The sequence below is a fragment of the Oenanthe melanoleuca genome, chromosome 19 (genome assembly GCF_029582105.1).
Source record: "Oenanthe melanoleuca isolate GR-GAL-2019-014 chromosome 19, OMel1.0, whole genome shotgun sequence".
Lineage (NCBI taxonomy): Eukaryota > Metazoa > Chordata > Aves > Passeriformes > Muscicapidae > Oenanthe > Oenanthe melanoleuca.
In genome coordinates, this window is record NC_079352.1 from 408,921 (window position 1) to 434,544 (window position 25,624).

The window sequence follows — 25,624 nt, forward strand, 5'->3', positions numbered from 1 at the left end:
GGACGGCCGCCCGCCGCCATCTTGGGCGGCCGAGGCGCGGGGTGCGTGTCCCGGCGTGCTGCGCGCGCTTCCCGGCGTGCACTGCGCGGCCGCCAGCCTGAGGGGCGGCCCGGGGACACCGGGAGAAGCGGAGTACCGGCCGCTTACCGGGCACACACCGCGGGTACGGGCACACACCGCTGAGGGCGAGCACAGCAGCAGTGGCACCGGAAAGACCACACTGCGGATACACCACATCGCCCCCGGCCTCCCGCAGGCACTGGGCGCTGTCGTGCATTCCGAGTGTCCCTGCCCAGGAATCCCTTCCCAGGACAGCTCTGTTTTAGGGAGTGACCGTGTCCCGCACATCTGGAGACACTAGAGTTGAGAGAAACGTTCCCACCTTTTGTGTCCGTCACCTCCGTGTCACGGGAGCTCTGGGGTCTCCGCTGTGCATATCCCACAGGGTCAGTATAGAAACACTCGCACTTTACACTGGGAACTGAATGCTCACATAATCTACAAAGCCCAGTCAGCTACATCTCAAAATGTCCTTTGTTTAGTATCTCAAAATGGTCATTCCTGATGGTAAACTGAGGCACAGACCACTGCTGCTTTACCCCATGTGCTGGCACGGGGTGACAGCAGAGCCTTGGCACAGCCAAGCAGCTCTGTCCAGCCGGGTTCTGCCCTCAGTTTGCTCTGACTGCTGTGATCCCCAGTGGTCGCGGTGTCAGGGACAGCAGGGCACAGCCCAGCTCGGGGAGCACTGCAGCTGTGCTGGCGAGAACCTGCTGCTGGCCCAGAGTCCAGAGCCCTGCAGCCCCAGGTGCAGTGACCACAGCCACCTCCAGCGCAGTGAGAGTGCGGCCATGCAGCTCTCTGAAATGCTGACCCAAGGGAAGAGGTAATTCCGTGAGGAAAATTATCTAGACAGCAAAAACAGAAAGAAACTTCAAGGGACACTGAAAATTTCGTAATCAAAAGCTATGCAGTCTTATCTGTTACTCCTGCGAGTAGCAGTGAAGATTACTAATGTAGCAGTTACATAATGGATCTCTGTGTTTGTACCCAGAGCACCTGAGGATGCTGGTGTCAGCCTTGCCTGTGCTGGGCCTTGGCCCCTCACCCTTTTTTATTTTATACAGCAAATTCCGTGCACTCGTCAGTGTTATTTCATAGACAACATAGGAAACACAGGGGACTGAAATTTAGGGGGAGACTCAAATGATTGCCCAAATTGCCTTGGCTTCACTTCCATCTACTTGCAAAGCAGGTAAAACTGCTTTGACAGCGTCAAAATTCTAATATTTCAAGTATTTTGGGGTGTGGATTCAAGTGATAATTAGCATCTACCCAAAAAAATTAAATCTGGTTCGCAGGGAATAATGAATGTGCCAGAAATTTTTAGGACCCTGGTATTTTATTCTCCTTTTACACCTGGCCTTCCTTGTAATATCATTGCTTAATACTAGAATGGAAAGGAGTCCCAGCTGCTAGCATGTCTGAACCATGAGGAGTCTCAGAGCCCATTTTTCTGGATAATTTCCTTGATTGCCACCATGTACCTTGCTAATAGCAAACACAGACCCTGTGCCTCAGTGGGGACAGGCAGATCCAAATTGCATAGCTCCTTCTCATCTCAGCCTCAGTTTTTTTCCCTCAGAATATTTCTAAAGGTGGTATTTGCAGCTTGCACAGCTCTGCTGCAGTGTGAGCCAGGCTTCTCCAGGGGAGAAGCTGTCTGGGGTGGCACACACAGCAATAGCTACTACAGCCAAGATTGTGATTCCAAACGTTCCATCAGCCCTTGCCACACACTTCCTGCTAAACACGGGAACTGGATTCATTGATAATTCATATGTTGCCTCTGAATGAAAGTTGTCATTAATATTCTGCAGGTGTGCAGATTTGTGTAGCAAAGCACCTGCAGTGACTGTGCCACTGCTCCTGTACACATTTCACGTCCGTCGCGGTGCCTGACCTACAAAAGGTGTGAGCTGTTCCAGCCACTGAGCTCTGGAACAGAAAGAGTCCCATGGAAGTGCCTCCACAGATTTGGACTGAAAGATCAGTGCAGTTTTGGGTTGGGACTGAATTCCAGTGACACAAATACTGTCATTACAAGGTGCCTAAGCACATACCAAAGGAAATTAACTTCTAGCTGTGTCTTGCAATTCAATTTAATGAGTCAATGGGCATGCCTACCTGTGTCATTAACCTTGTCACTGGGATAAATCACAAGAAATGAGCATTTTTTCTTCTTTTTGTTCACTAGTGAATAGTGAACACTGTGGTTCAAGCAAGACTCTAGAACTGCAAATATTCCACTTTATTGTTTTTAGAGGTGCAAAAGTTTTAGAAATCCCACTCTCAGTACTCATGTGGCCTTTCCTCTACATTATAAACATAAGGAAGAGGGCAATCTCTGTGTCCCACTCTACATGGCATTCTCAATAGCATTAAAAATAAGAAACAAATCCTGTCTCTGAGGTTCCTGTATGGGGAACCTTGGCCTTGTGCAAAGTCTTCCCTTGTTGCAGTAAAATTTTTCACTGAAGTGAGCCCCTTTTATAATTTAGTATGAAGGAAATTAAAATTAATTTTTCAGCAAGTGTTCCTGTTTTACTGCTAAAAGTGGCCATGCCTGTTTTTATTCTGTTCTGCATCTCACCTGAACTGCTGATCACATAGAGCTCATAAAGAGTTTATGCAGCTGTTGATGATGATGTGTTTCTGTATCTTGATTCAATAGTTTGATAGTCCATGATGATACTGTTTTCACATGGTTCCTTCTCTAAACTCACGTGTTAGTTCTTTTCCTAGAGCCAAAGGATGAAAGTCCAGGTGCAAGTAGCATTTCAGCCCTTATCAGTTCTGTCTGCACTGGTGTCCCCTGACAGGCCCTTACCCAAACCTGACTGCTCACCCTGGAGGTGCAGCCATGGGCCTGGGCTCCCTTGCTAGTCCCAGCTTATCTGCTGGTCCCTCCATGGTTTTGGGAGGTTGTAATTGATGCCTGCTTGGCCTCACCTTCTCTGTCCCCATACAGTGAGTAGGATGTTAAAAATATCCTTTCTCTGTGAGACTGTGAAAGTAAGTGTTGCCTATAATAACCTTGTTGAAATTTTTAACATAGGAGTATTAATTGCAGATATTTGTTGTCAAACAAGATGTTTTCTATTCCCAGAATTTTAAAATTTATGAGAATTGTAAGGATAAATATGCTTACTTAAGAACTTTTATTCAGTATTTTTAGTGGATTATTTCTTATATCTTCAAAATGTTTTTCTGAGTTATAGTGAAGACCAGTAACATGCACATTCCAGTTAAAAGGTAAAGTAGTGCAGAGATAATAAAGCATCCACCTATTAATCTAATTGGGGCATGCTCTTTTGCCTGCAGAAGCTGCACATGGTTCTCATGCTAATGCTGCAGCTGAACATGCAGATTAGGTCATCATAGGCTCTCGTAGCTAACCAGGATAATTTGTGTATTGGTACCTGATTTGCATAGGAAACTGCTGCAAAGGTCTGTGCAGGTATTTGGGATCGGATACATCACTCCTGGCTCTCCCAGATGTGCTGCACAGCTGCAGTCCAGCTGCAATTCAGCAGTTTCATGGACTCTAGCACAAGCCTTGCTGTACCTCAGCATCCCTGCCCACTCAAACTTGCTCTTTAAATTCTGCTTTTACAGCACCAACCTGTTGTTCAAGATACTGTAAAACGTCAGGGAAGTGTGGCCCCTGCTCCGTGGGTGCTGCAGCATTCCAAACACAACTTTATGGGACAAATTATCTTTATTCAGTCAATCCGTGAATACTGGAGAGGGATATTATTGATAATGGGATTCCTTTAGAGATGTGGGAAATGGGAAAGGTCACGCAGGGAGTGCAGCTGGGGCTGTGCCGAAGGCAGGATTGCAGTTGCCGCGCTCACGTCGTGCCGTGTCGCGATGTCACACCCCTCTCTGTCCTTGTCGCGGTGTCACACCCCTCTCTGTCCGTGTCGCGGTGTCACACCCCTCTCTGTCCGTGTCCGCAGGTGCGGCGGGCGGAGCCCCCCCGGCCCGGGGAGCTGCTGGGATGGACTTTGCTGCTGAAGTTATGCAGATGCTGCCCGGAGATTTGCAGCTACAGGCTGAGGTATGTAGGGAGCCTGGTCAGTACCTACCAGGAAGATGACTTTTATCCTTACATGTCTTCTAAACAAGCAATATAATCCTGAGCAGAAATACTTCCTCTTACAGCAAAATGAATTCTCTTTTCCTAAAGTACAATCTGTTAGCTGACAAACCTGCACCTGCTTTAATAAACTGATAGTATATCCCCCCATTAAAAACAGCAACATTTTACAACAAATAGAGCTATTCAGAAATGTAAATGCCATACAAATGCTTTACTTTTTACCTTTTAGAATATCTGTTATTATCAGAAAATGAAAATTGTCTGTTAGGTTAGAAACTCTTGTTTCTCAGCAACATCATGAATATTACTAGTCTAACTAGAGGGCTGAGAGGTTCAAATAGATGTGTGCTGAGAGCCCCATCAACTTCTAAAAGGCTAGTGCAGGTTTCTTTCTACCAGACTATTGCAGCTTCCCTACAAGAAGGAGGTAGGTGTGTGTGATTCAAGGCTGTAAGAATGCACCACCAACAACCATGCATGGATACTCACACGCCCTGATCAAATTATATGTTTGACACATTCTTAAACTGAACCTTTCTGCAAGCAATTACACATGTTAGTGATGCTGTGATTCAGTGTGGTGTTGGCTGATGATGAAATACTGCAGGGCTGCTCCTCATGGCACATGGCACCAGGAAGCAGGAACCTTAGTTTGCCTTTTTACCACTGGCTTCTCTCTGGAGAGCTGTAATGAATATTATCTTAAATGGTTCTGAAAGAAGGCTACTTAGAGACATCACCTGTTGCAGTAGATATTTTCTAGTAAATGTACTGAAAATTGTCAGTGGAAGAAAGAACCTGGGATACAAAACCTTTGTCAGACAGCAAAGACAAGACATGGTGTGGGACAGAGCTCACTGTGGCTCTGAGGGGCTGCAGCTGCTGCCCAGGGAGTGCAGCTTTGGGAGCTGCAAAGGACAGAGGCAGTGAAAGGGTTCCTTCAGCCCTGCATGAACAGGAACACTGCTGCACTCAGTCCCCTCTGGGTGCCACTGTAAGTCCCAAGAGGGAGGGAAGGGAAGGAAGAAGGAATATCTGTCCATTTTTGGAAAAGTTACAGATTCTTAACACTGATACACTGTGATGTCCTGTGCTTTGTCCTCTCAGGAACTCCTCTTCTTTGAAGTAAATAATTTCATGTCTGTTGCCTACTTGTTAAAACATTTCCAATGCCAGTATTATTCATTCATGTTTATGAGGTCTGTTTGTATTCATGCTTCAGTAAATGTCACCATAAAAGTAATATTATCAAGTATTGGAAAAAATCTTTTCCCAAACCAGTGGTGAAGCTCTTGGTGACTGTGATGGAATTAATCATCCAACTGGTCTGCAGTGTTTATAGAGAACAGTGGATATGTCTCCAGAGTCTGCTGGCTGAAAAGCTCTCTCTGAGATTTGGTGAACTTCTGTTATTTGTTCTAAGCATCATTTAGTGCCCTCAGCGACCTTATTATGTCTATACATATAATTAGAAAAAGATACGTTTTAGGATGTGACAGTTTTTACCAGGTTAAAAAATGCACTTAATTAAAATTGCTTCAGAATGGATCAATTGTCCCTGACTCTCAGCTGGATTTTCTGTATTCATTCCAAATAGGAAATTCTAAACAATTTCATTAAACTGATTAAACTGATGTGTATTATCTAAAAAATTGATAAAATACTGAGTTGTGAGGTTTTAAGAGCTCTCTATGAAAAAGGGAATAGAACTTTACCTCAAGGTAAAAAATCAGCATCCAACTGTGACATAAAAGAGTTTGCAGGCAAGACTTCCACTGGTGCCAGTTAGAGCTGCACTGTAAGGAGATTGGAGTTATGTAATAGAATGTTTTAGTGAATAGTTTCATAGTTCAATACATTTTCTATGACTGGGAGAGACATGGGGCAGAGTGGGCTCTGAAGATGACAGAACATGATCTTCACAGTATTTACCCTTCATTTTATACCAGTACTCCCTCTTACTTAGCCAGGAGTGATCCACAACTCTAATCAGGAACAAGATGTCAGACTTGAATTATAAAATTACAGTTCTGAAGTTCAGTTTTTCAGTTCTCATTTTAATCAATGGAGTTATCCTTGGTTAGAAATGGTGTTAATAAATAATGATAATCTGTATTTGAAATTGAGAAGGATTTCTGATTGAGAATGATTTACTAATTCTTAAAAACATAGGAATGAACTCCCCTTTCTTCATTTAGAGTCCCAGTAGATTTCCATTTGGCCTGGAGAGTTTTCTCTGTCCCCGTTTTCAGGCTTCATTGCATTATCTGTATTCACTGCTTTATCTCCTATGGCATCTTCTTCATTATTAAGCAGGGTCTGAGGAGGAGAGATTGGATTAGAACAATTTTGTCATCTTATGCACAAGACAATACAAAGTATCTCGTAACATTTTGGACACACTGATAAAGCAGATTTTTTGATATGAACTCTAACATATCTGATCTGTACAGTCTTCTGATATGTGGTATTTGCAGAGCTACTCTGTGATTTTTCAAAAACCTACCAACCAACCAATTTTCCTCTTTTAAGGACTCATGGAGAGGGATGTAATGCAGCCAGAGATGCTGACCTGTCCTTAAAAACCAAGAACTGCATAAATAAGGAGCTTGAGTTTGCAAAGTTGTTTTCTTCCATAGCAATATTTCCTTTTTTCTCAGGATTTAGAATTAATCAGCCTGATGGTACATAACACAGCTGAAATAAATACCCTTTGTTTTCTTTAAGTTGCCAATGTAACTGTAATTTAACCAAACCAGACAGTGTTGGGAAGGGCAACTGATTGACAATCTGCCAGAATAATGGAGTTAGGTAAGGCTGTTAGAAAGCAATTGAATTATGGTAAGACAGTAATAACTACTGTGGGAGTCTGGACTGTAAAATTTTCAGCTGTAATACCTCAACAGACAGCTCTGAAAAATTTGCCTTTGTGCCACCTGTGCATGTGTAGGAGCAGGCATGTCCAGTGCTGGTGAGTGCCAGGGGAGGAGCTCGGTTCTGCAGTGTGGGTGTGCAGTTCCATAGATCACAGAGCTTCTGTTGCAGAAGCAGGAAGAAATTAGGCTAAGAGTTACTGTTTTGAGTTGAAGAGAAAAAGTAAGTTATGAGGAATAAAAATGGGCTTGTTTGTGGAAAACTCCATCTCCTACTTTGTCTGCTCAGAAGACCTTCACCTTTTATTTTCAGGGTTCTCTGTTTGCCAGCAGAGCTTTCAGAAGCATTCTTTGAATGCATAGAGATACCTGTAGGCAATTTCAGCAACACAGCTTTTATTTTCATTTTCTTGACAGGAAAAGACCAAACACTGAAAAAGGTGATGATTGCATTTTAATAACCAAGAAATCAACTATGTTTCAAATGGCTAAAAACAAATTCTCCAGGGAAAATAAACCAAAAGCATTTGCACCTTCAGCCTGAGAGATCAGCCTTCAGAGCGTGTAACTGCCAGGTTCTGGGTTCACCATTAGGTGCTTTGTACAAACCACCTTTTTTAATTCAGGGTGGTTTTCCCACAAGGGAATCTTTCCATGCTCCAAGTTAATTATGTTTCTCTCCTCTCGAGTTTCTTTACTACCTAGAATTTTAAGCTAATGTAGTCTATTTTAGGTTTTAAAAAGTGCTCAGTGCTATGATATCTATGTAGTCATCTAAAAAAAAGACTATTAAAATCTGAATACAGGGAAGTAGAGGACAGCTAGGGATCATTCTAGTTCTCATAGAATACAATGTCTTTGGGTTGGCTGAAATAGTTGTCATCAAGTAGTCCTGCTATGCATAATGTGTACATTATAATGAGGTGAGTTAATTTGAGGAACAGACTTTGGTAGTATTAGCTGTCATTACTTACAAAACTGTATTAATTAGGGTGCACAGAGCTATTCTGGGGCTGCCAGATCAGTTAAGGAAAAAGTGTTTTACAGGACACTAAAATTGAGTTGCTTACAAGCATTCATCTCCAGTTGGGGTCAATGTCAGCAGGGACTGCTGTAACAGAGAGAGGGCACACACTCTCCTAAGATAATGCCAGGTGCAATAAATCCCTTGCCCGAGAACTTCCATCAGCCTTGTCCCCAGTTGGAAGTCTTCAAAACCTGTTAGCAAACAGCAACAAGTGTTCTACTGACACCTAAGATGGGGAAAATAAAACACCAGCAGTGCTAAATGTCACACTTGGAAATGGCAATCATACATGTTCAGCAGCCCATTACCCACTGAAGATTTTAAAATAATGTGGGTCCTTGATGGGGGATGCATCACCAGTCAGGAAACGGAAAGCACTGAGCTCAGAGAGAGCAGAGCCCTCCCAGCAGGCAGACAGGAGCCTGTGCCAGTGAGCTGTTACCTAATAACTTGGTAATTCAAGTTTGGATACAGTGTCAGGGAGCACAAGGGAGCCTCTTGTAGTCCGACTGAAACTGAAAATCAACTAGAATGACTCAATTTTTTCTTTTCTTAATATCAGCCATCCAGTGTTTATGTGAGCTCTGGGACAAGGGGGAGCAAAGTGGAGCTGAGCATGGCTGTGAAGCCAGGATGGAGAAGTGGGGTCAAATAAGCAAGCAGGAACCTTTCTAGTGTCAGCTTGAACACTGAGGGCTCTGTAGTCCATAAGGAAGGTGTTGGAAAGGCAGGAGGTCAGCAAGTGCACTAAGAGGCTGGTACATGGCATTGCCTTTTGTCCCCATGTCCCAAGGGAGCATTGCAGTGGCCTGAGAGACAACTGCAGTGGTGACTGCAGAGGGGAGTGATGCTGCTCTGTGGAAACAGGCTTCTGGAGGGCAGGGAAGTTCCTTCAGTGCTGCTGGTGGTTTGGCATATGTGTTCCTGACTCACCCATAAATTTGTGTGAAGATTGTCAGTAATTTGATTGGTAGGGGCTCACCAGGTAAAGGACAGTAAAGGCTGCTCAGGGGTAGTCAGAGATGATACTCATGCTGCTAAGAGCTCTCTAAAAAACAGTAAGAGTTTCCTGAAATCTCCTCCAGCATGGATGCAGGAAAATCAGTTGTCCAGCTGAAAAAAGGTTAAAAATAATGTGAAGACAGCAACTTGATTAGTTTAACATTCATGCTTGCTTTAATATCTAAAATGCCTTCTTCCTCCTTCCATAAGCTTCCATAAGCCCCCCCCCCACTCCAAATTCACTTGGAGCAGGTCCTTCAAGGTAAAAATGAATCTCTGGTTTAAAGAAGGAAGTAACACAAATGAACACAGCCCAGGTCCAGCCAGGGGTCACATTTCTGTGCAAAGATTTCATTAGTGAAGTACATTCTCTTCAGATCATTTGTAATGGGTGTAAGAGCTTGACATCAGCTACTTACTGTGTCCCCAGACCAGATTAAAACCACTGTGGAACCTCCTTATGGTATGTTGGAAATGGAGAAGAAAATGTAAAGACTTGTAAGTCCTTTAAGATCTTGTAGTAAAATTAATTTTCATGGAGTCTGGGTTGTTTCACTGAGTGATACCAACAGCACTCTACATTTGTACTGATTTATTTTTGTGCACTTCATTTTTCATTTTCAATTGTCTTGCTTCTTGTGGAGTAATTTACATATATGTGAAACTAATGTAAAAAAAAAAAAGTAAAATCAAAATTGTGGCCTTTCTCACTACAATTTTGCAAATGCTAATAATAGAATAGGGTACAGTGCAAGTGGAGAATCTTGCCTTCAGGCATGAGTATGATTTCACAGCATTTTTGTCCAGTTCATTGTTTTGGTGTTATTCTTAATTTATCAGTATTTTTACTAATTAGAAAAATACTCAACAAATTGCACCATTCAAAAAATTGTTGTGCAACTCAACAGCCAATACATGTTTTAATCTAGAGTATTGAGAATGATGGTGAGAAGCAAGACAGGATGGAGTGAGGGTAGGGGATTTGGAATAATTCAAAGAAATTGGAGAGAAAGCAAGTAGCTCATTTTATTCCCATTTATCAATGAAGGCAGGATTCTGTGTTTATCCGTTGTGGCAGACAGAGGGAAGGAGAGGAGGGTCTCATGGTGAGCACAGCAGTTGTGATGGGAGAGGTGACCACAGCAGAAGAGAGAAGTTGCTGTTGGTGCTCCCAATGACAGAATGTCTGAGCAGGGCAGTGATGGGCTCAGCAGTCTGTGGCCCCCACAGTAGCCAGGTGGCCAGTTCCCCACTCAGTCTGCCAAGTGAGTTGATCGTGAGCTGGGAGCCAGACAGGGTGCCAGGTGGCCAGATCCATCACTCAGCATCCAATTAGCAATGACACTGCCCTGGAGCCCAGCGAGAGGGCGGCTCTGCCACGGGGACAGGGAGCATCACCACACTGCCAGCCCAGTCCTGGGCAGCTCCAGCTGCTTCCCATGTCTCCAGAGAGCTTGGGCTGCTCGGGACTTCGCTTTCAGTACTTTGGGTTGGGTGGTTTGGGGATGGTTTTTAAGCAGTAAAGCTGTCCAAATCTTTTGGATTCTCAGTGTCATTCTTTTCCAGGGCTTTCTCCATGGTTCAGAGCAGAGCTGTGCTGTCTGTGGGCAGTGAGTCTGTCCACACAAGGTTATTTAGCTTCCACACTGCGCTGCAGTACTGATCCCATTTAGGGAGTGTTAGCCCGTGTCTGGTACTGGGATCATGGCACAGGAGGAACAGACCTGATTATACCTGAATTACTTGGCAGGAAATAACACTCCACTTAGTTCTCATCAAGAACTTTAGAAGTAAGGATTGTTTTCAAATTCTGCTTTTCACACTGATTCAACATTCAGTAAAGGCATTTGCCCTTTAAAGGTTTTTCACCTCAGTGGGTTATGCAAGATGCTCTTCATTATTTACACATTATTTGATGGGTCTGCTTTTCCTACTCTGACATCTGTCACAAATTTTCCATAGCTTTAAATGGAAGTATAAAATTCAAAATTTATTGTGATTATGTGGTGTGGGTATAATAATGGATTTTCTGAGAAAGCTTTGAAGGTCAGGATTTAGGAGATGGAATGGCCCAGTGAGGTTGTTGTTCAAATGATCCTGTTTGTTGGCTCAGTCATTGTCCATAGTGGCTCTCTGGAGGCAGTGCACGTGGTCTCTTCTCAAGCCTTACTGGTCTGCCATAGGAGCAAAGCCAAAAATTTTTGAAGTCTTTTCCACTCCCTAGATACCAGGTTGAGACATGTAAGTAGAGAAAAATTGTCAGTTTTATTCATATGTTGTAAATACGTAGAGGTCTTCCTTTTGAAGCATCTTGCATAAGTACTAGGGTATTAAAAAAAATAAAGGAAAGGGGAGTATTTTAAAATTTATATCTTGAAGCTTCTCATAGGCTGAAAATGGCATTCCACCTTTAGGCTGGCAGTTAGGGCAAGATCAACATTTCAGAATGAGGCAAATGGCCTGGGTGAAAGTGAGATAATAGTTTATAGGAATGGAGCTATTTATAGCCTGCAGGATGCAGAGGTTCAGCAGCAGCCCCGTGACTCACGGTCAGCACGGGGAAGGTGCTCTCAGGGGACAGGAGAGGCCTGGCCAGCATCTCAGAGCTGTGCTGCAGTCACAGTGACACACTGACAGAACCATGGCAGGGCCTTGTGTTCTACCTGGGCAGCTACCAGTACTGACACCTGAAACTCACTGGCCAGGTACCAGGTCAGTCACATCTCACTGATTTGGTAGATACGAGTACAAGGATACGCATATGAGACAATACTACATCCAGTAGAGTGCTTAAAGGAGAGGGTGGTGTCTGCTTTGGCAGATGGAATACAACAGACCAGGACTCGTTTCAACTTCTCAAATACTCTATTTGTTAAGTCATGTCTCTGTGTTAGATTTCACAGTGATGAGGCAGGAATAGCAGTTTTGATCCATAACTCCTTAAAGTCAATGAAATATCCCAGCATTTTTGTATGAAGGGGACAGTAACTGATGTACTGTGATCCTGAGCTGACTCAACAGTGGCCCTGTGACCTTGTGTTAGCCTCTCTCACCAGTTTCCATGGCAAAACGGAGCTAACAGTGCTCAATTATCCACTTTATCTACTAAATAGGGTTAAGGCTGGGGACGTTACGACCATTTAATTACTCTTTGTAATGAGCTCTGAAGAGAAGTGCCTAAGAGCCGGTGGTGGTGGAGTAAATCTCACAGCTGCTGGATAAACCGTGTGCAGGGTGGGAGGCGCGGGCAGCAGCAGATGCCGATGCTCCGGGATGCAGGGCCCCGCGGTGCCGGTCCGAGCGCGGCCGGGGCTCCGGGAGCGCCGCGGGCCGGGCGGTGCGGGCGCCTTGCATCATCCGCCTCCTCCCGCTCCGTCCCCCGCCGCAGCTGCCGCAGGCACGGTGACGCTGGAGGAGCGCGCCGGGCCGTTCCTGCCCTTGGATCCCTCGCAGGCCATCCCACGGAGGTGGGGTTTCTGCCTTGCTTACGTGTCTGTGTTTTAAATCAGGCTCTCGGTGTGTAGCTGAGCTGCCCTGCGGCCAGCGTGCGCCTCTGTGCCCTGCGCGCACAGGGCTGCGGAGCGAGGCAGCTCGGCAACCTCGGCCACCGGGGCAGATTGGCAACCTCGGCCACCGGGGCAGATTGGCAACCTCGGCCACCGGGGCAGCTCGGCAACCTCGGCCACCGGGGCAGATTGGCAACCTCGGCCACCGGGGCAGCTTGGCAACCTCGGCCATCGGGGCAGATTGGCAATCGGGGCAGCTTGGCAACCTCGGCCATCGGGGCAGCTTGGCAACCTCGGCCATTGGGGCAGATTGGCAACCTCGGTAATCGGGGCAGCTTGGCGACCTTGGCCATCCAAGCCCAGACCGCCCTGCTCGGCAATATCTGCCCCGGCCCTTCGGGGCGCACGGCAGGGAGGCAGAGCTCCCCAAGAGGGAAAAGACAATGGAACCAAGTGTCCAGGTTAAAATAACCTCTCTCTCCTGGCCCTCGCCTCACCAGTGATCCCAAATAGTGCTGTGGGCAGGCCCTTGTCTAGGCAATAGGGAGGACTTTGCAAGACATATGAAGGGTAAAACCCTTTGCTTTGATTGCAGGTGGCTTTCACTACAGCACTGCTAGATTGGTGCTGGTTTCAGTGTACACTAGATGTTAGGCTCTGTGTATTTCTAATTTCAACTTCCCTTGCTCCAGTCCCTCTGTTGCCCCCCTTGACACCCACATACCCATTACCTGGTAGACATGCCTGGCAGTGTGCTCAGAGCTGATGAAACACAGAGAGCCCCTGCCAGACACCATGAATAGTGTTGCCCCAAGGAAACAAAAATTGCCTGTCTGTTTTACACCCATATGCTGTGCAGATTAGGATATGGCTTCAGGTATTTGAATGCTTTAAGCCTGACTGTGAGATTTTTTTTACCCCCTAATAATGAAGTGGAACTAAATGCTCTGTTTTCCAATATGCCACAAGGCTGATTAAATAGGAGGCTGGTAAAGGGGATGTAAAGTCAACATTTAGCTTTGGGTATTCTTTTGTTTGTTATTTTTGAACAGTAGGTTGGAGCAGATTACAAAGCTTGAAATGAATAGAAATAGTTTCCTGATTTAAAAAAAGAAAGAAAAAAGCAGAAGAGTACTTAATTTAAACCTTGCCCTGAGGAGCTGGCAGCTCAAAGCCAACACGTGGACTTGTGTAGTGGCACTGTAAAGAGTAATTCCAAACCAAAGGGAAATTAAATCTAGTTGGGTTTCCTTCAGTGTTCTCCCAGCCCAACTGTCTGTAGAGCTGTTACCAACATATTTGCACTGGGAATTAGGACTCTATTATTCCTAACAGCAGTTATTTGTAACAGCTTTCCTCCACTGCAGAATGCCTTCTTGGCATGAAATGATTTCTGCAGCAGTCCTGGAATGGCAACAATCCTCATAATTTTAATAGTTCTTATCATCTGGGAAATACTAATCAATTTTGGGGTCCTGAATTTACTTATAGCATTAAGATTAGTTACTAAATATAGCAACAGTGATATAATTGTTAGCTGTAAGATTTGCATGGGCAGGAAGCTTCACTATGTGACATCTGGGTAGAACAAGGAAAGGAGGACCAGGTAAGGCATTAGGGCAAGTGAGGAATGGAACAGCAGTCTCCTCCTTCCCAGCTCCCACAGTGTGACCTCCAGACAAGCTCTTCCCATTCACCCTAGCACTTGGTTTTCCTGAAGAAATCTGGCAAAGGATCAGGCAATGCATAATGGAAAGGCTGCTGCATGCTGCAAGTGACAAACCCCACAGCGTTTGGCATTCATTTCTGTGGCATTTGGAGATGTGGCCTGGGTAATCCAATATGTCTTATCTGGTATTGTTTGCAGCAGGCCTGTTTAGTGAGCGTGTCACCTTTAGGCATTAGTGATGAACAACATCTGAAAATGGAACCTAAGGGCTGCTGCTCGAGCAGCACAGGAGCACAGCTCGTGCTCCCAGCCAGCCTGGGCCCCATGGCCAGCACTGCCCAGGGAGCTGCACTGACCAAGGGGCCGTCCACAAACTGGCCTTGGCTTAAACTACAAATATGGACTTGTGGTAAAACACAATGAATCAGTTTGGAAATATCGGTGGGAAAAAATACACCTTTATTTATCCCAGTCTTCTTATTTACAGGTCTGTGCAGCCATAAATAACATACCAATGCATTTGCTTACTTCATGTTGCACCTGCTAATTAACAGGTACAAAATAGCACTGTCCCTGCCTAGTGCATTAGGAATTGTAGAGGGGTTTTGGACTCACTAATAAATACAGATTTTATTATCTATTGAGAACAGGGTTGAAAGTGGACTTGGCAAGAAAGGCCCCGTGGATGGTGTTTTTATTGCTGTCCCTTAGTGAATAACCAAAAGGATTTCAGCACTATACTTTGCCATCTCTTCTAATCAGAGTACAAAATTATATATAAATATATATACACTTAAATGTACTTCTGTAGCACTTTGGGGAAGATGGGGCTAACTCTGACCCAATTTTTCACTGAAGTGATTAGTGGTTCCATGTGCCTCAAACTGAAATCCATTAAAAGGTGCTGTGTGCTAAGGCTTCATCTCTGGTGATCAAGTTTCTTTGAGGAGTCTGCAGATACCCACTCAAAAATAGACTCACTAACACTTACTAAGTAATTTTTGAATATTTAGGTCACTTCCCATTTCTAGTTTTCAGCTTTGGAGGCAGAACCTGGTACAGGTAGTTACTGCTCCAAACTCTGCTGTTCCCACTTAAGTAAGAGGGAATTTCACCATTAGCTTCGGTACCCAAGACCTCTAGATCTGTTCAAGTTCAAATGTATGAAAATTTCAGCATTGCTGCCATCACAGTTCTGTGTTTCAGGATGGTGTATCACTTGCTTTTGTTCCAGTTCAATCCTCTTGGTTAGGTAGGAGTTCTTTTGACTGAAAAAGCCATGTCAATGTAAGCCCAAAAAGGTTGAGAGGTTTGGTACACTTCTTTCCCTTCCTTTTCTGTGATTTCAGCCATACCTGGATTTGGGGATTTGCTGAGCTTCAACAATCCCATTATAACCACAGCAATGCAATTTGTCTGTAGACAAGCTCTTAATGTAATTTGCAGTGATTATATCTGTGTTAAAATTACAGTATTGGTTCAGAGCAATGTAATTATTTTAAATAATTATTTAAAACTGTAAACCAAATCAGTCATCCTTTTTTGTAAAATTGCTTCAAATGACTTTTCTTCAAATACTTCTCTTTGAAAGGTCTGTTCTTATTCCCTGTCAGTGTTTGTCAGGTGCAGGCAGATGTGGCTCACAGCTGTGTCATGGCAGAGGTGGCACCGACTCAGAGCTGCTCTGAGGGGTTTCCTGGCTGCTGGGGCTTTTCTGCAGCACAGGGAGCATTCAGCCTAGAGCTGGATTATTAATTATCATTATTGCTTTTATTACTATTATTTTCTGGATTTTTCATTTTACACTCTTTGCCTTCTCCAAGGATGGATTCTCCATTACCTTGTACTTGTTCCCTGATATTATTCTCGTTGTGAGGTTGTGCTCACACCTTACAGTCACTTGGCCAGAGCATATTTTCTAATCCTTTGGAGAAATGGCTCTTCTGGCTTTAACCCTGCAAATAAGAAAATGAGATTATTTTAGCTTTTGGTACTTCGTTATTTGATACTTGAAGATTTTAGGAGAAAAATAATCAAAGTTTCCCTTTCTCCTCTCCTAACTCAAGAGGGTATTGTGACACTCCTGTTTTGAATGCTTTGTGTCGCTGGGACTCGGGACACTTTAAACAGGAGAACAGACTGGGAAATGGAGCTCTGAGGGTGTCTCTGTGCCTGAGGCAGGCTCTGGAGGGCATTGCCGGGCTGTCCATGTGAGGGAGACGGAGCCGGGCACCACGGGCTGCTCATCCCGGGAACCACCGCACGGCCCGGACACGGACGTGCTGCCAGCAGAGAGTGGAACCGAGAACACACGAGCTGCTATCAGCTTCAGAAATGAGTCACCAAATGAGAGAAAAGAACCTTTATGGAATCAGGCACTTCTTACACTATCAACTTGTGAGAAATGCTTTCAGCATATAGAGATGATCCCTCTGCAGTGCTCTTAGTTTCATCCCGATGATGTTTAAAGACATCATTTCATGTCTCTAAACATTTTCTAATGCCAAACAAATGCCGTTTGAGTTTGTGTGCTCAGACTAACAGTGACATCCAGTGGCTGAGCGACCCAAGCACGGGAACAATCGCTGCGAATGGAGCGGCCGGAGGGATCAGTCACGGTGACAGACACACGGACTTCAGAGTGAATAAGTGACATGCCATCCTCAGGGCTTGTGTGACAGCCAAACTCGTTCCACCTTCCCACTTGTTCTCTTGGGAAGAGCTGCAGTGTCTACAAGAGGGATTGTTGTGAGTTCTCTGAGGTGGTGGTGGCTTCAGGCATAGATTGACTGCTGGTTTAAAAACTTCCTTTTATCTCTGTAAACAAGTCCCACTGAGTGTGTGGGCACTACGGGCATGAGCAGAGCTGATGGCAGTTCTGGGAGCTGCCTGGGCACTGGGGAACAAGCAGGGCTGCAGCAGCAGCACTTGTCTAAGATGTGGAATGTTGTTTCATGTGCTCCTGAGTCCTCCAAAACCTTTAGAAGAAAAAAAAATACAGAAGAGATGACTAGAACTGGTAATTCAGTATCATAAACAGGGCTGAGATTTCTCTGTGCCCTTAAAGCATCTGATCAGAGAACATGAATGCAGATCAGAATGTTTGTTTATTACTGAGATGTTGTTTGTTACTGGCCTTGGTCCCAAAGGCAGCCCCTGGACAAGGCACAGGTGGAGGATCATGCATTTCTCTTTGGGATGGCTGCTGCACCCTCCTGATGGCAAACTGCAGCCATCTTCCTCTCTAACTGCTCAGCTTCCAGAGAGGCATTTGTGTTTTGTTTGTGGTCTGACAGTTAACAGAGATCTTAATGGCATACAATTCATAGAGCTTTAGGATGGCAATTACAACAGCAATGCCACGTTCCAGGAACAAACTCGGTATTTCAGGGAAAACTCCCACAAAACCAGGAACAGCTCCCAGAAGTCTTCTGACATTAAGCATACAAATAGCTTGATAGAATAAATGGTTGCTTCCAGCATGAACAGAACTAATTTTAGACAGGAGTCCCTAATGTGCCTGTCAGTGCTTCCAAATGAATGATTAACGATAAAAATAGATTTATCATGTTCTTGCTTGCATGGGGCCTCAGATCTGTGAGCAATACAGTCACCTGCTGCAAACACCCATGTGAGCCTGCCCTAATGTACTGTGGAAACGATTCCTCAGTGCCCATTGAGCACAGCTAATTTCATTGTCACAACTGGAGACTGCCTGGTTGCAGTAACAAGAAGTGCTTGGTAAATTTGTTTTGATTTTGCTGTTTCCTGATTAACATAAAAGTGCCAGTGCTATGAGGCCTGTTCTGCACTCTACCTCATTTTCTTCTAAGAGCCTGCCAGTGAACTGCACACACAATGAGAAATGTGCTTTGTAAGACTGACCTGAATGTAGATATTGTCTTTTTTTGTTCCCTCTCAACATTTTGCTTTTATTTATTTGTTTTTATTTACTGTATAATTGAATTTGCATAATGGTATCCCTTTAGCAAACATTTTTCATTTAAAATAATTCCACTTGCTTCTGTCTTGTGGCCCAATTTCTAACAAATATACTAGAAATATGTGCTAAAAAATTCATAGTACCAGTAATACAGAAATATTGCCACAATATCACTGGATGCCTTAAACACATCCACTTGTAAATACTGTCCATGTCACAGGGGTGCAGTGTGGCTGTGGCAACTCCTTCTCAAGCATCCACAAGATTGGCAAAGCTTCCATTCTTAAAATACCTGATGAGAAGACACCTTCATCATACCTGCTTAAAGGCCAAAAGATTTCACTCCTTTTGTAGGCACATCATTTATTAAAAGAATTAACAGATCTTGTATTTAAGTGCTTAATTGGCAACTGAAGAGTAAAGCCAGAAAAAATGAGTTCATTATTTGTCATGGATACAGAGTACATTTGCTTTTACTATGTAGAGTAATACATTTATAGTAAGACTTTATTCTTCAAGGTTCACGGGTCAAGATTAATCAGTTGTGACCTTGGCACACAGCTCTTCATGAAGGAAAAGCTGAGCAAGGGAATCTGAAACAAGGATCCATACATTTATACAGAGCTGGGTCTGATAGAATGGTTGAAATGTAATTGAACAGCAAAAATAACATTCCTTTGCAGAGGGAGAATTAAAGACCTCTGGAAAAAGAGAGGTGAAATACAAGTAATTTTTCAGTGAAGTGACATTATGAATTGATCTCTAACATGGCTGAGTTTGATGGTTATAGTTCCTTCCCTATTATAATCCTTTCTCCAGAGCAGTTTTTCCTGCTTAAAATATTCAGAGAGAAAGATACAAATATCAACATTTTAAATGCCAGGTGCTTTAGTGACAGAGTGTTTGCTGTTTGCTGCCAAACAAAAATTCATGTTTGTTTCTGCTTGGCATCCTTATTCACAGGAACTTTTAATTTTTTATCTACTTCATCCATTCTATAGTAGCAAAGCAGACTATAACTGGGTAATAGGCTGCCACAGTCCCCCTGGCAGTTCCAGCCAGCCAGGAGCAGATTCCCTGTATCTGAGCTCTGTTGGGGCACTGTGGGAGAGCAAAGTTCCTGCCTCAGCTGTCTGAGTTCACAGATCTCACCATGTGCATGACAAGGAACAGCTTTGGTTTATATCCTGACAGGAACTTTTCAATGATTTTTTATCTAAATAAACTCTCCTTTTTCACGTTTCTTTTTTATTCCTGTCAGAGCATCCTAGACCTCTGCCCCACTTCACCAATATGGTTTCCATTGATAAGGGGAATTCCTCACACTCTGCTTTTTGGCTGGTTTAAGATTATTTTGTGCTCCTTGACAGGCTTAGCATATGAGACAGTCTTGACTTGTGTGTTTGTATGATTTTTATTTGTTCTTAGCAAAAAGCTTTTGTAGCTCCAAGCATAATGCTGGCCTGAAAGCCCATGTGCTGCTCTGTTCACACTGTGGTGCTCAGCTCTCTTCACAATCCTTTGCAAACTGTCCACTCTACAGTTTAGCAGATCTTCACCAATTTCCACAGATGTAGAAACAATTCCTAGAAGGAGTATTTTTGCTTAGTGAGGTAGTTTTCTCTAGCCTGCTCTACTCTACACATTATTCACTAAGTTTACACATGCTTACATAGAAAATGCACGACTATCACCATCAAGAGGGATTATTTTGAGCCACAACTTTCCTCCTATTTCCTTCTGGTTTTATGAGCTTCCCTGCCAAGACTAATCAATATGTAAACCTCTGCATGTCTGTAGCTGGTCTCATCTTTGTATATTAAAAGTTGTGTTTCATAGCTTCCAGGTCTCATAATTTCATCATAGCTTTCATGATATTCTCCTTCACTCCTGCAGGCATGAGTTTTGTTACTTTAAATATTCTATTCCTTTTTGCAGCTGTTGACAGAAACTTGCAAATCTGACCCTGCAGGCTTGAAGATGATTAGGGACATTGCAAAACGTAGAAGAAGCTTAAAATGAGGCACTGCTTTAAAGCTTGGCTCGAGAGAGTCCTCATCCTGGTTCATGGCTTTGGAATTGCAGAGCTCTATCTAAGCTCCTGTTCAGCCTCTCTAATATCTGGAATTGATGTTCCAGCCCTGGGTGGCAGCCTGGAGACTGTTGGTGCTGTGGGCAGCCCAGGAGCAGCACCTGCACAGCCAGGGACAGGGACTGTGGTGTGAGAGGAGTCAGGAAGTGCTCACACCTGCTCCAGCCTCCACTCCCCTGCTCTTACACTGCTACTTATGGTTTGAGCCCGACCTAGGGCTTCTACTGCCTTTTCAGAAATCCACTGAATCATTTATGTTTGTATTAAGGTTTATAATCTTGTTTTTGAAAAAGGAGCTCTGACCTTTGGTCAATGCCATTTGCCAGACTTCCTCCAAGCGATGCCATCAGGAATTACAGGGATAATGAGGTGGAACAATTTATTAATCTGTCATCCCTGAGCAAATGGGCTACATTTGTTTTGGAGCCTTAATGCAGTGGTCATGGGTTAACCAGCTTGTGGAATCCCTTAGGCATTCCTTTCCAGGTAGGAATAAACTGGGATCTCACTGACTTACCATATAGTAGAGAAAATAATGGGTGAAATCTATAATTAGCATCAAAATCTTGGATTTTCACTGGGCCAGGAAATCACTGATGGCTTCACTGCTGCAATTCATTGCACCCGGAGTAGCTTTAGCAGAACTCCAGCCAGCACCACAACCTGCAAGAGCTCAAAGGACAAATTTGCTCAGCGAAACGCTCCGTGGCTGATCTGTGTTCTCCTCCCCACGGAGGGCAGCGCTCACAGCCCAGCTGCTCCCTGGTCCTTCCCAGGAGGGCCGAGTTTCTCCAGGAGCCACTCCCACACCGCTGTCCCTTCGGCAAGACTGCTCTTCCCTGCTCAGGAGGGCCCGAGGCAGCAGCTCCTTGCCCGGGGCAGCCATGGCACAGCCGGGGCTGTGCTGGTCCGTGGTGACTGTCAGTGTTGCTGGAGCTTGTGGGGTTTGGCCAGGAATGGCAGGGGCTGTTCTGCACGTTTTGGGAACAAAGAAGCTGCAGTTCCTCAATTAATCCCTCCTAAACACCTGAGCACAGGTGGACTTTCATAGACATTAGTCAGCTTTATCATGGCTGGGGTAGGCAAAGGATTTTAATCCATAAAACAAATAATTGGAAACTCAAGATAAAATTTGATTCATCACATTGTTTCCCTCTCCTGTTCTAATTTAGAATCATATCAGAAGTGACTGATGTAACAGACTTTCAGGTTCAGCCTGTAGGTACAAAATATCAGATAACATTTTTCAGGGCAAGCAGATTGATCCTGTAGGCAAGGGCTGAAATATCAGACTCCTTTATGCATTTAAACATCCAATTCAAACAAATGCAGCTTACAGAAGAGTTCTACCTTTCATGTGTAGGGCAGAGAGAAGGTCTGAGTTGGGATATTGCTGACACCACTGCTGTACTACGATTAAAATATGGCTTTTGATTAGTAAACAGATGGATTTTGATCTGCATCATGAGCCTGAATGAATTTGTTGCCAGTTCTTGAAGCGATTTGTGTTCTTGGAATCGAACTACCAAACAGTAACAGATGTGAGTACATTGAGCTGTCAAGAGCTTAATGAAGTAAAACCAAGATCACTACCCACTTTCAGAGAAGGGTTAAGGGGATCCCTTTTTGAAAGCTAATTATTTAGGACAGCACACCTGTCATTAGGCAGCAGAAAATACCAAAAATTAACCATTATCTCGCTTGAGTTCTCACTCTGCCACATGTGGTTGAAATGATAGACAGAGTTGTAGCTCAAAATTAATTGAGCTTTCAAATTGGGAGAAAGCAGGAGAAAAAAATTATCAAGGGTTATTAAAACCAGTTGAAATCACTAGCACAGCACACCTTCCTGTAGTATAAAACATTTCCTTTCAATTCTTAATAGCATAAAGACAATTTGGTACACAGAACACGGACAGTTAAATCCAGCAGACATGCACCAGACGAGACATCTGCCTTCAGCATGGTGTGGGAATCGAGAGCAGAGCCTGGCTGTGCAGGGAGGTGGTGCAGGAAAAGCCAGGGGTGACAGCCCCTGGTGACAGTGACACCGTGAGCACAGGTGTCACTCTTTGTTACTCTCCATTTTTGTGGTACAGAGGATGTACAGTGCTGACCGTGGGGCTCCTCTGCAGAAAAGCAGATTTATAATTTTCAGGAGATTGCTGCATTTTTACAGGAGATTTGGGTAAATATATAACTGCCTCCATAGGAGCCTTTCATCATTTAGCATCCTACTGATGCCTGCTTTTCCTCTCCACAGGAATCCTGCCCTGGAATGATTGTGAATTTACCAGGCAGAAATCTTTGATGGCTCACCAATTAACTCCCTTCCTTTCAACATGTAAAGCACTGTACAAGGACTCTGGTAACTTCAGTATAGAGAGAAACATGTAAATTCAGCATACTGGGAAGTTGGTTACCTGCTACAGAAAATTTCTTCTGTGGTTCTCTTAGACTGTTCCTTTCAATGTAGGCACAAATCCAGTGTGTGAATACTGGTACCTTCTACATCTGCTCTTACAAAAACAAATCTTCTAGTCAAACATAAAACTTTGAACTTAATAGTTATTTCAGTGAGAAGTATAACATTGTAGTAAGCAGAGAGATTGAGATGGAGAAAGGATGCTCACTTCTTACCTTAAACTTCTTCACTCTTGAGCCATAGTGGGAAGCAGTGAAATAATCACTGAGCTTCGGGAGCAGGCACAGCCCTGGCTGCAGCACTGCCCTGCCCTGGGGTCACAGTCCCGGCTGTGCTCAGCTCCCAGGGATCACCTTCATCCTGCCTTTTGGATCTGCTAAGAGGAGGGTTTGCTTTCCTTCTCAATGAAGGATTTCTCAGTTGTAATTCTGCATGATTTACATATTCTAAAGACTTTTTTACACTTTCCAAAGGGCAGACTCTGTCTCTCAGGCTGAGTGTCAGCATGGCTTCAGCCACACAAGGGATGAAGGCAGCTGTGAGCTCCCCTTGATGTGAGCGGGGCAGAGCTCCCCAAGTGATCCTGTTTGCAGGGTCAGGGTTGGTGTTTGCAGATTTTTGACCTTCTAGAAATTTTTGTTGACTTTTAGCACAGTCTCAAGTTCTCATTTTCTAGTAAGCTTAGGACTTATATTTTTTTAACTCTACGCTATCTCACTCATTCCTTCCCAGCGGGAAGTGCCCCACATACTGAATCCAGCTGTGGCAGCCACAGAATTAAACCCTCACATCCCCCGTGAAAACATTGCAAAGTTTCTCTTGAATTTTGTTCTACTTTTGTTAAACCCATGCAGTGATTTTTAGCTGTAAAAGAAGTTTCACTGACTCTTGCTCTCCCAAAGCAGGTATCTAAAATAAACACCGTGATTATTAGCTATGTATGTTGCAGTAACTATTAAAAAATGGGGGGCACATTAGTGTCACCACTGAAACAGGCAGATCTTGTCATGGAAAACAGGCTTCCAAGGCAGAAAAAACCAAACAGCCTCAAACAAGTGGTGTCAGGGTAAACAGAGAAGGGTGTGGAGTGCCTTTCCCCAGGCACAGCAGATCCAGGAATAAAGCTGGGGGTCATTCTGGAAGCAGTTCCTCATGCCCTCTGGAGCTCTGCAGAAGCCCTGGCAGCTCTGAGGGGCTGCCTGGGCATGGGGGGTTGCTGAAGTCCAGCAGCCAGGGAGAAGTATGGCTGGGCCACCCTCTTTTGCCATTTTTTAAAGAGTAAAACAGTTCTTTATTTTTCTTTCACTCAGTATTTTATGGTGAAAAAAACCCTTTTCCTGTTAAGATGTCTTAAAATAAATGTATTGTAGGAGTTTAGGTGTTACGGGTATGTCTTCATTCATAACCAGGAGATAATTGCATTAAAGTCTCTTTACCTGGAGAGACTTGAAATTATATTAAACCCAACAGTCACATCACTGCCCAAATGACATAGATCACTTACAAACTGAGATACTCCCTTCTGCCCTCAAACCAAAGGCCCTTTCAAAAGAGGTGTTACCACCCACCACCTGTCTCTCCAGCTGTCAAGATCCTGAGCCCGTTCATTAACCACAGGCCGCTCTTTTAAATTATTAAATTATTAAACCTGATTGTACATTTTCTGGAGACCATTGAGCTGAACTGACAAGTATCCTGGCGTCTGGTTATGGGCTCTACTCTGGAGGAAAAGGCCTTCTCCATCATTTTGGTCAGATTCCTTTAAGTGTCCCTGATGGAACCAGAGCTTGGCACAGGGCATAGGGCTGGCATGGGCCCAGCTGTCTGTTGGCTGTGTTATCCTGGGCTCCAAGAACCTGGCAGAGGATTCCGTCCAGTGGGCAAAGCTGGCTACTGGCTTTACATTAGCCTGTGCCCAAACACAATTTCAGAGTTCTATTGTGTTTAGGATTTTTTTTCCTTAGAAGTGAATCACAAAAAAAATAGGGTGAAAGTGGACTTTCTTCCTTTTGTTAGATTGGTTTTACTCACGGTCTGGTTACCATTAACAGCCCACTGAATATCCAGGAGGCCACTGGGCAGTCCAAAGAAAAATGTAATCAAAAAACAAAGAAGCAAGGGAAGAAGGAAAGCGACTTGCCCTCTGGTACAATTAAAAGGGGAGCCCAAGAATAGCATGTGATCAGGGAGCACAATAAAGGAAAGGCTGCTTCAGCAGAGATTGCACGTCACATAACTGCTCTTCAAGCACCCCAGAGGGCTCTGCACACACTATGACCTATGTGCCTTTGCAACCCACTGAGGGTCACCCTTTTACAGGTGAGAAACAGGAGTTTGTTTAAATCAAAGGTGGCTGGAATAATCCAGCACAAACATTCCATTTCACAGCCACTCTTCCTCAGCACTCCCTGCCAGGCTCACAGCAGAAGCGAAGATGCTGCTCAGGGTGGGCTTGGGCTGCTGTGCCAGGTCTCTTCCCATGGCTGCTGTGGTCAGTGGGCTCTCATTTGGGGTCCCCCAGCCACAGCCTGGTGCTGGCTCAGCAGTGTGGTGTCTCCATCCCTGTGTGTGCCCACGTGGCCGTGTGTGCATCCCAAGGTGGGAAAGGGTCTGGTGCAGCTGGGGGCAAAATAACTGGTGGAGCCCTGGGCTGCACAGGCAGGAGCAGGGGCAGGAGCAGGAGCAGGAACAGGGGCAGAAGCAGGAGCAGGAGGAGGAGCAGGGGCAGGAGCAGGAGCAGGAACAGGGGCAGGGGCAGGAGGAGGAGGAGGAGCAGGAGCAGGGGCAGGGGCAGGGGCAGGGGCAGGGGCAGGAGCAGGAGCAGGGGCAGGAGGAGGAGGAGGAGGAGGAGCAGGCGCAGGGGCAGGGGCAGGAGCAGGGGCAGGAGCAGGAGCAGGGGCAGGAGGAGGAGGAGGAGCA

General features: G+C 44.6%; 2 long non-coding RNA genes across 3 annotated transcripts; one reads left to right on the top strand and one right to left on the bottom strand.

The window, feature by feature from the left end:
• Positions 1–17: 17 nt before the first annotated feature.
• Positions 18–24,081, top strand: LOC130260932 (uncharacterized). Its single transcript, XR_008841880.1, has 3 exons — positions 18–446; positions 4,026–4,126; positions 22,544–24,081. It is a non-coding gene; the product is annotated as an uncharacterized LOC130260932 (long non-coding RNA).
• LOC130260933 (uncharacterized) lies at positions 14,195–22,993 on the bottom strand. Of its 2 annotated transcripts, XR_008841882.1 has the most exons (4): positions 22,921–22,993; positions 20,798–20,952; positions 16,632–17,223; positions 14,195–16,200 (listed from the first exon to the last, which is right to left on the bottom strand). It is a non-coding gene; the product is annotated as an uncharacterized LOC130260933 (long non-coding RNA). The 2 variants fall into 2 exon arrangements; XR_008841881.1 differs by lacking the exon at positions 16,632–17,223.
• Positions 24,082–25,624: the final 1,543 nt, after the last annotated feature.